Raw genomic sequence first — 11,465 nt, forward strand, 5'->3', positions numbered from 1 at the left:
AAATCCGACCATCACCGCAAATTCAAAATCCGGCTCCAGTCCGGCCAGGTAAAAATTCAATGAAATCCTGCTCCGGCTCCGGCTCCTGAACCGGACTGTGGCCATCTCTGGTCACGACATGCGCTCATGTGGCGCTTGCTGCAGGATACACTTGATTGACTTGAACAGTCGCACAATTTCAAGATTACAGTCAACAGTATGGCTTGATGCGATCAAGTGCAGCGCCGGTATTAAAACGTCGCGTTAGTGTTTTGATGTGGTACGCAGCAATGTCGTATAGAGTGATTTCTCATGCGAGTATGACGTTTTCGACAGTCGACATAGAGTAATTATGACGTCACCGGACTGGACATACCCACACAAAATAACGGTTCGGCGCAACGGTAGTTATTAAGCCCATCTACATGGTCAAGTCGTCTTGAAGCCAAGTCGTCTTGGAGTTACGTCATGTCAAAGTGATCGAGTTTACATGGTCATATTTATCGCAGCTCGAGTGATACACAGCACTTTGGTATTCAGCTCGGGAATATGCTACGGCAGTTGAGATATCCGGAAATACTTCAACACAATTCTAGAATGACCAAATACACCGTGTATATATTCTTTCTGATAGTGAGTTGTGTAAGTTATATTGTTGGCTGTACTCGCTTCATAAGTTGTGACGCTGAACAAATAAGACCACATGCATATTAGAAAAGCAGTATCATGTACTGATAGAGCTTTCACATTCACCCAGTTGATATACGTGCCGGTTTCGTGAAATATGAACATGAAATGTTGGTATGTCGCTGTAGTCTGGATTCGTTTTCAAGAACCGGTAATGTTCAAGCCGTCTCCAAGCGACTCTGCGGAACGGATTGAGCTCAAGACAGATTGAATCCGTCTGCCTTTTTCTCTTTTTCAAAAACGAGAGAGTCGGATTGACGAGTCAGCTTCGAAGCTGACCCAAACGGCCATGTAAATGGGCTTATTGACTACGTGACTGAAACATTCGATCGTTTACGTAGCGGGAGCCGGAGCTGGAGCCGGAGCTAATTCATCATAGAAGAGAGCTCCGGAGCCGGAGCTGGAGCAGTTTTAAATATGTGCCAGCTCCAAATCCCTGCTCAGAAGCTTGCGTTTGGGGCGTATGATATAGCGCATCGCGAACTAACAGTCAACTATCAATTTTGTTATCGATGCAAGGCATGACAAGCATCGCAATACCAAAAAAAGGCAGGATTCGAAACAATTTGGTGAAGTCAATAATTGCACATTTTACACTCAATGATAAATAAAAAGTGGGCAATAAACAGACGAACGAGGTAGAGGCGAGCTCTCTAAACCAGGAATCGATCCGACAATCTTAAAACAATAGAAACTGCTTGAATTTGAACTGACTGAACCAACAACAGACTATCCCATATCATACCATACCATTAGGGATGGTGTGAACCTCTGAATAGTTCAGGTTCGTGTGAACGCGAACCTTTGTGAAAGGTTCTGTGTGAACACGAACGTGAACATCATGACGTCACGTGACGTCATATTGCATATTCCAACCCTACATTTTAGTGAAGTGATAGCCTATATAAATTTACTGTTGTACAGTTGACGACTCAGGCCACATAATGCCACAATACTGAAGTAGTAGTTATTGACGTTTCAAACGTCGCCAAATGTATCAACTGATGCAATAAAATGAAATAATAACCCGATAAAATCAATATCTCCCGTCGCTTGCAAGTAAATATAAGCCTTAACGATATAGGCCAGACCGGACAATGGATTCGGCGTGTGAGTATTGCCACGTTGATATTGAGCAGAGTGTAAAACGTGTTTCTGTGAATGCTACCGATATTACCCCATTAACAGGTTATACAGCAGTATCCAACACCCCAATCGCATGGATTTGGTTTTTATGATACAATATGAATATGAAATCAAGATTGACCCCGCACGCCTGCTAGATTTTTTACAACGGACAACTATATCAAATTCATTTATTGGTTTAATAAGCATTATTCGCTGACTACCTACATGTAGTGTACTTCGCTATTGATGTTATGTGTTTGCGGGTCAAGCTTACAGCAGAGAGTCACTAAATATTCACAAATGGAAAGCTGGATATTTCGAGCAAACTTTTGAAACAAAGCAAGTGAATTTTTTGAGATTGTCAAGGTACATGCGCGTTTAGTGTTGATTTTGTTATGCTGCCAGCGCCATTGATGGAGTGTCCCGCAGTTGATATGCAGTAAATTTCAATTGAAGATGTGATAATAAAGTGAAAATGGTAATATATGAAAAACGTTCACAGTGCAGAACCTTCCAAGGTTCGTTTGTGAACGTGAACCTCTAAATTTCCGAGGTTCACATACAGAACGCGAACGTGAACCTCACGTTCACACCATCCCTACATACCATACAACAGGGGTGTCAAACATACGGCACGCGGGCCGCATTCGGCCCAGCAGACGACTTCATCCGACTCGCGAAGCAATTCTGGGTTGATTGAAAAATTCTTATATCATCCACCACATTTGTAACAAATGTTGAGATTTGTTGCAGGAAATACTTTCATTGTATGTTCCATCTTGACATCAAATGTCGAGTACGTTCGTAGGCCACGTTATAACGACCCGACTATACGGCGTTGTGATTTCACTCTCACTACTGCAAAGCTGCACACTCAGTTCAGAGTTTTATGGAAAAATGGACCAAAAATTAGTTTTTCGCAGAAGCGAAAACGCCAATACGAAACCACTATATGCAGTTTATATAGAAGATATATTAGTTCCACATGTGTCAGTTCCCACCCGATAGGTCCCCGTTTTATGAGAAACCTGATTTGCGACTTATTAATAATAATAAAAATTCCAACGTCCGCGTTTACAGTTGAATATCTTGTATTCCTCACAGCGCATACGCCGGGCTTATGCCAGATTACGACTACAGCAAAGGGAGCATAGAAATATGCCAACTTATATCGTCGCTAGCGCCACTGTTTTATCGGTTCTTCACTGTATTCAACCAGACAATCACCACATTTTTCCAATTCCATTGTTCGCGAATAAAACACACGTGAGCCGATTATTATTCCTATACGCTTGAAAATAAGATATTGAAGTGAAAAGCGTGAGTACGAGGTAACATTTTGGAATCAGTTGACTGGTTCGGCCCACGGGCGATTTGAAGCGTTGAATCCGGCCCGCGACTTAATTATAGTTTGACACCCCTTCTATACGATATCTACTCTGCAGATAAATACAGCGAGGGCAGATTGCTGATGTACAATATATTTACTGCGTAGTCACAGTCAAAATGTCCACAGTGTAAATAACTTGAACCGAAACTTAACTCAACTGAAAACAGTTCAAGGTAATTAGCGCGACTAAACACACTTGTCACAGCCTAAACTTTCACATCGGAATTGGTCGTATTGAAATGCTAGACTGTGTTCACTAAATCTGTCGCATATCAATGGCTTCAGCTGATTTTCCATTGTGTCCGAGTGACGATGATTGCTAGACCGCCAGCTTTGTTACATTGTGAATTGGTGCGTTTAAATATGTGGAATTACCACACAGTGTGAGCTGTATGTTCTGGATAGATAAACAAAGGTCACGTCGGACTGCTATATTATTCGAATCAATATTTGCCACAAACAAGTTCCAGATATTGCTCGGTATAGGTCTATCTTAAAGCAATATACAATATCGAACCTGAAAACAAATCTTATCGACTTGAAACTGTATTGCTATGGCTAATAGAGCAGGACCTTGGAGCAGTCGTAAATTATAAACTGCTCCAGCTCCGGCTCCGGGGTTCATTGATAGCACTTCTCTGGCTCTGGCAACTATGGTTCGGCTGCAGCCGTCGCAAGGAACCATCATTTTGTGAGGGTATGCAAAGTCCTGTGACGTGATAATTACTTCGTATCGTCTGTCGACGACGTCATATCCGCACGAGGACGCAATTTACTCCATGCCATTGCATGTGCATTTGTGCAATGTGCATTGTACACGTGATACTCCATTAAAACAGTGACGCGATGTTTTAATACCGGCACTGCGCTCGTTATTATCAAGCCATACAGTCCAATTCAATCCTGAAATGGTGCGATTTGTTCATATGTAACTGCGGAAATGAGCGCATGTCGCGACCTTATCAGCAGAAATCCACTTTTTACCAAATGGCTTCAAATTCGATATTGGTGCGCTCGTTACCAGTCCGTCCGTCGTCGTTCAGCCTTGGTGGAGTATAGAAGGTTCCCCTTCAACATAAACTGGAAATTAGTGTCACTGACAATCTGGTGGTGCCTCGATATTTAAGAAGTTAATTCAACGTGCACTGTACAATAGGGCTCTTCAAAAATGACTTTTTTCTCAAATCGTACTGGCTACTTGGTAAAATTGTTAGGTTACCTAATTTAAGCCTACACACCAAAGTTGGTTCAATTCCAACCAGTATAGCCGCATTGCTACAGGAGAAGAGGGTTTCTATTTATTATATAAAAATAAATAACAGAAAATTTGAAAATTTGAAAATTTTCTGTTCACCCCATGAAAGTGTTAGGTTGTCTATGAAACGATGTTCAACAAATTTGGTCATATCGCCAATTCCAGCCCTATATTCCAGTCCAGATAAGCCACAACGCTCATTTAGGTACAAGCTGACGTTTTAAACGACACCAAATGTATCACCTGGAGCGATCAATGCTATAATAAAATCAATCTCTTCCGTCGCTTTGCCAACAATTTCGACGAGGACTTGGAAGGAAACATAAGCCGACACCTTAACGGTCTAGGCCAGACCTGACAATGTATTAAGCGTCTGACTATTGCTACACTGCTATTGAGCAGAGTGTAAAACGGGGTTCTATATACTTGCAATCCACAATACCACATCAATAACTATAAGTTGTACTGTAGCCAACACCTCAATCCCACGGATTTCGTTTTTATGATACAATAAACATATCAAATCAAGATGGATCCCGTACGCCTGATAGATTTTTTCACATTAGACAACGATGTATTCTTTATTTATATAAATTTCACTGATTGTTTGAATAAGCATCATTCGCCCACTCTCAATATGTAGTGTATTTCCTTCTTGGTGTTGTGTCATAGCTGGTCAAGCTGATATCAGAGAGTCACTATATATCCACAAACGGAAAGCTGAATATTTCGAACGAATTTTTGTGTAACAAAAAGCCCGTCAAATAGTTGATATTGGCAAGGTGCATGCTCCATTAATGTTGATTTTTTTCATGCTGGCAGCGCCATGCATAGAGTGATTCGAAGTTGAAATGCAAAGAACTTCAACCAAAGACGTTATAATGACATCAAAAATTGTAATATATGAAAAAGGTTCACAATGCAGAATCTACCAAGGTTCGTTTGTGAACGTGAATCTCTAAATTTCTGAGGTTCACACACAGAACGCGAACGTGAACCTCACGTTCACACCATCCCTAGCAAATAAGAATGAATACGCAAAATTGGTGATAAGAAATTGGAAAGCGCGCATCCACTCACTAATTACCCTCTTATATTCAACACCATGGAAGGGTTCGGACACCGTATCAACTATCTCGCATCGCGGCAATTGTAGGCTATGCAATGCATACTATTATATCGATCTGGACTGCTTCGATGCATTTCCCTATTTACGTTCGCAATTCATTACTGGAGTAAACGATCATGCGCCCGAATGAATTTCAATTCATAGGCAAAAACAATAACACACTATCCAATTTGGTGATTCGATTAAAAAACTATCAACGAAGAACTTGCATTTGCTCGTCCAATTCAGAAAGGATACAATATGATTCTCGGCGTGCGGCATGCTCGCCTCCAAATAAACGTGTGCTGTGCAGCAATGTCATGGTTATACCCAATTGGGTCGCTTATATATTAGTCTCATTACTAATTAGGTATATTGCTCATCTCACATAAGCATCAATCCCGTTTTGTGACATGCATAGTTTTCATTATTTTTCAAACCGCGCATGTGTATAAATAATTAAACATCGTTATTGTTTAGTCAGAAAAGTGTTGCCAACAAGGCAACAATTCTCAATTTTTTGAACTATTATCGTAAAGTTGTGTGAACCAAGCCGTCTGTAATAAAAGCATATAGCATCTTATGAAATACATCGAACTCGGAGCTACTGTTCATAGAACCGGCTCCTCTTAAATTGTATGTAGAGCTCTGGCTCCAGCTCCTGCTCCGCTGAAAATGCTCGAATCCGGGGCTCCGCGGCCTCTTGCCCCGACTCCGACTCCAAAGCCCTGATATAGAGGAATGTGCGTAAAACCTACATTGTACTGGAGCAGTGATTCTGAACCTTTGATTACATGGCGAACGATTACGCTAATGCTCTTGTCTAGAACAGTGCTCTTCAACAGGGCGCATGTGACTCATTGCACTTGATCAATGCTGTTTAGTCGACCGAAAAATCCATGAAACTTTTTTGTAATGCCGGAAACTCCATTTAATGGTGCCGTTGTGATACTAGCTGTTTGTAAGTGGTTTTTATTCAAGTTTCTGCAAGCTCGGGAATTCCTGCTAACAACACTAAACTATAATTGTGATTGTTCAGAATCCTTTGAAAGAAATGGGACTTTGCTATTTGGTGTGATCGTTTGTTCGTTTGGTGGTATTCATCGTGTCGACAACTATGATCATTTACACCAGACCATTTTCTTGTACCACGGCCAACTTCTAGGCTTTATAAGACACCGTTTACACGGATGAGATGGAGAGGAGGAGCCTAGGTAAACCTCCATCACTTAGGTAGGAATTCTTGATTCGTTCTCGGTCGGACCCGAACCCGCAACCCATTGGTGTTGCAGCTGCGGATTATACCACTATGCTATCTCGCCACTTATTGCTATGACTGTATTATACTGCCAAATGTCACATGATTGCAATGTCGAAAGTTAACGAAGTTTGTTTTAAAGTTTATGTAGCTTTCGCATATAACTTGTCCGAGACGAATTGTAGGCCAATTTAAACAATTTCGTATAACACTTACACCATTGCGAAGTACGCTAAAAGTAGACCATGAACTCTCTATTGCGGAAAGATACAAAAATGCACATCCAGTCAACCTGCTGTGAAGCATGAGCTTTTTTGTGATAGCCAGTCATTGAATCTATTGTAATGCGGCATCTGGTAGGCTACATCCCAGTACACCCCACATGAGTGGTACATCCTTTAAAAGAAACATTATGGTACAACCTGGGGGGTACGAGACACCCAGTTGAAGAGCCATGGGTTAGTCTATAACATTGGTACTCGGCCTTTTTTGTGTTCGTGGACCTCTTTTGCACAGTCATGGACCGTCGCGGACTCCCCCGTTTTAGTTCAAATGTAGCTCAATTATCGTGCAAGCGTCATATTAACTGTATAGGATCATGTTAACCAGCAACAAAATGACTTCGCTGAAAATAACATAGGTTACTATATGTATAAGTTGGGTAGACTGGAAATACGCCGTCGTGTATTGAATATAGGCGACTTGGATTTGATATTAAATAGAGTGCCGAAATCCATTTCCACAATGATAGGTGGTGGCGAATGTAATGTTATTGTGTAATGCTTCCGACGACACCTTTAGGTATGATCGCATCATACATGTGGGTTGCATTTAAAACAAAAATCAATTTGAAACAAACAGTTTAAAACAAGGCCCTTGTGTAAAACTTTTTTTTTTTGTAAGTCATGACGTCACGAATATTCAATTGTGGCGTTCTCATTTGACGAAATATCTATACGTACTATAGCTGTTGAAGCGACTATATATTTTGAGGTTTCCGTCCATCCGATATCGGCTATATATCGGGTGGTAAACTGGTAATTTTTGTCTGTTGGCTCATACAACATGTTTTTTGTAAAGTATTTACTCAATTTTTGACACGATTTTACAACTTTGAAAAACACGATTTTTTTTTAAAAAGGCCTTTGTTTACAACAATGTTTAAAACATGTTTTAAACACAGTGTTTTCAAAACCGATTTGTTTTATATGCAACCCTATATATATGGCCCTCATATTGGCCTAGTCCTTTCTATGTAACAGCTCACCTTGAGTTATTCTGGAGAGGTTTTGTATTGTGTATCACAGCATGAAATGGATTCCGTGGCGAGGTTTCAATCCCATTATTTGGACAGATTCGGAAAAAAGCTTCATGAATTTCTATTTCAAACGACTGCATCAGTTAAGCTAATGGGAATTTGGGAACTAAAATGAGTTTGTGCAGTAGGATGTTTCATCTCAGACGGCCAAGCGGTTGATTTGAGTCCTGAAGTATAAGCAAGTTTTGTGAAGCAAAACTGACCCGTGAATTCTCAGATTATAAAAATACAAATTAGGTTTCCAATCATTTTGCAAACTTAGCGGTTTTGCGTACCCCTGGTAACTGCTACGAAAACTCCCGGTTGATAACCACTGGTCTAGCAGTGGTTCTTCTCACTTCTTCACCGCTGTTTCACGGAACACCAGGTGGCTCCGCGTGCCAGTCTCAGGAGTTCAGCAGGAGGCGATGACGCACAAAACTCATACATATGATTTGTGATGATACGATCGTCTTGGTAATCATTATTTGCAGGCGCGGCCCATGTGACTGTTCTGGTGGTGCAGCGTGTGCAATGGCGTACGCGGGGTAGGTTGGGGTTAGGCCTACCACACGCCCGGAATTTTCCAGACATGTCTGCAATTTCACTATTCAACCTGCGTCCGGAAAGAAGTTCTAAAATATGCCTATAAACGTCTGGAATTTGAAGGCTTGACGTAGGCTGATAATGTTTTCGTAAATCAACATAATAACATCATTTTTGGGAATATTTATGCTACATGAAACTACTTGAGACGGTGAAGGTCGTTTAAACGCTTTTTTCCAAGATAGTGGCTCTAAACACGAAGGTAGTTTGACTATAGAAATTAAACATGGAACGGCAACGACCGATTTTGCAGCTTCGTTCCGCTTCGCCGAGGCTGGAGTGGAGAATTGTTTTGCGTAAGCGACTGTAGGATTTCTGGCAATCCAAAAGCTATCTTCCCGAGCGCAGAAATCACTGAATATGGTCTTGATCGAAAGCTACTGTTGCAACGATTCTGAAAATATAAATTAAAATAAGGATCAGGACCTGATCCACTTAGAATCTGTCCTCCTAGTCTTAAATATCGGCATTGTTCGAACAATCGGAGAGTCGCAACGGGTTATTGTTATGGCCATTGTGTTGCGGTTACCCGATTGTTCTGAACAATGCCGATATTTCAGACTAGGAGGACAGATTCTAAGTGGATCAGTGCCTGATCCTTATTTTAATTTATATTTTCGGAATCGGTGCAACAGTAGCTTTCGATCAAGACCAGATTCAGTAATTTCTGCGCTCGGGAAGATAGCTTTTGGATTGCCAGAAATCCTACAGTCGCTTACGCAAAACAATTCTCCACTCCAGCCTCGGCGAAGCGGAACGAAGCTGCAAAATCGGTCGTTGCCGTTCCATGTTTAATTTCTATAGTTTGACTTTATTCTGGGGTTCGCTTAGATGTTGAACGTAATCAGCTTCCAAAATAGCCCGTGAGCAAGTCTGGGCAAAGGTGCTGACTTCTTTCTGTAATCGGCTCGTCAAATTTTGATCTGCGCCACGGAATACGTTAGGGGTGAAAAAATGTGGTTTCCGTCCTGGTTACACAACACAGTGACATACTCCTAAACCGGATCGTGACCAGTGACCACCTCTGGCCGAGAAGCAAAGTTTTTCTAGTGTGACGTCATATTCACGGACACTGTGCTCATAACTAATTTCGACATCCACTAGTGGGCGCTAAAGAGTGTCCGGAATTTGAGTCACGGAAATATGGTAACCCTACCGTACGCTAATCGGAATGCCATTGAAGATTCCGAAATCTACCCTTAGTCACAAAAACAAGCATATACCACATCCAGCACTAAATATTCTCGCAACCGCGTGTTTGAGACCCTTGCGTTAAAACGAACGGAGTAACCTATACCCATATATTGCTTAAATTGTGTGATAAGATAACGCTAACGATAGAAATTGCGAACCTGTGTCCGAATCTGGGATATCCCTGGTGAGATTTAGGCGGAGAACCGAGTTTTGTACTTGCAAATTTTACTTTTGTTCGTTGCTGAGCCTTTTGGCCGAATAATGCTTTTTGACCGAGTTTTACATCGTCCGAATTAAGCGGATTCGACTGAATATTTCGTTTTTGTTTCAACTCACGTCATCATATTCAGGTGTGAGGTGTGAGCTGATGAAGATGATGAGTTCGAAAATTTATGGCACAGGCCTAATTGTTATAGTGTGGTAATTCTTCTAGCCACACGGAGAAGACGCAAGTATATATTATTCGCGAGTTAATTAGCTTCGATCTGCGCATTGTTATGGGAAAGACTGATGCTACTCTATTCAGATAATATTGTTCATCATTCACAACGTACCAGACCAAACTACAAGAAAAGCTATTTCCACGAGACGCATCCGAAATTCGCAATTCTTCACGGGACTCATTATTTTCTTCTACATGTATATAACATTTCTACAGTTCAGTTTAGTTTATTAGCAATTTTATCAGATCAATACACCACAAGATTGCGATACTAATGGAAAGATAGGCAGGTGTCGAAACTTGGAGCAGTCTTTGAAATTAGATATCCACCTCGGCCAATGCGGTGTTAAGTGAAGACATGCCAAGTTGCACAGTGTACACTGAATGAAATATAAAAGAAATTAATATAAAATGACGCGTCACAAATTGAAGTGACGTGTGGCGGAAGGTGAAATCGACATCTGGTTAGGTCGTGGTCAGGTAATCTTGAGTATTCGGTAGAAATTGCTTGTATTTGGACTTGAATGTGGACATATGCTCGACGACTGTTGGAATGCCGGCGAGTCACTCTTCCATACCTGAGGTCCTCTGGCAGTGCGGAGATGAAATTGAAGGACAGGACTAGTCGACGCCGACCGTTTCGGTGCCCGGACAGATCTTTGTCAAAGGTCACGACACTCTCGATCACCATCTGACGGTGTTTTTGGGCCACGGTTTTATCTACACTGATATTTTGGCTTCCGTAGTCGTATAGCTTCATGATGACTGGAACTTCATAGTGTGTCTCTGACTCTCGGGCGAAGTGGTCGGCGCCAAAATGCTGGGGCCTATAATAATCTCGCACCAGCAAGTTGCACGCCTCAAGACTAAACCATCTCACCGACCTCAAATGATACTGGAAATATATCCAAGGGTTGGGGGTTTATCGATAAGCTCCTCCTCCTTGTATTGTTCGCCTATGTTTGCAAAGCGAAAAAGTAGATCAATAATCAAAATAACGGATATCGACCTGTATTATTAAAGTAACAACCATTACAGCCCTCTTAATTACAAACAAAATACCTGATTTCTGTAACGTAAATAAAGAGTAGAAAATCACAACTATGGTCTGTCACGGTTGA

General features: G+C 41.4%; 2 protein-coding genes across 3 annotated transcripts in view; both read left to right on the top strand.

Annotated features, from left to right (window-relative positions):
• Positions 1-11,465, top strand: part of LOC145449116 (ciliary microtubule inner protein 2C-like) — a 231,067-nt gene that overhangs the window by 175,250 nt on the left and 44,352 nt on the right. The window lies entirely within an intron of this gene.
• The window catches only part of LOC145449112 (F-box only protein 28-like), a 187,760-nt gene that overhangs the window by 50,952 nt on the left and 125,343 nt on the right, over positions 1-11,465 (top strand). The gene's annotated exons all lie outside the window — the stretch shown is intronic.

Source organism: Botryllus schlosseri, chromosome 10, assembly GCF_051294905.1.
Source record: "Botryllus schlosseri isolate E-star chromosome 10, Bs_hap1, whole genome shotgun sequence".
NCBI classification, from domain to species: domain Eukaryota; kingdom Metazoa; phylum Chordata; class Ascidiacea; order Stolidobranchia; family Styelidae; genus Botryllus; species Botryllus schlosseri.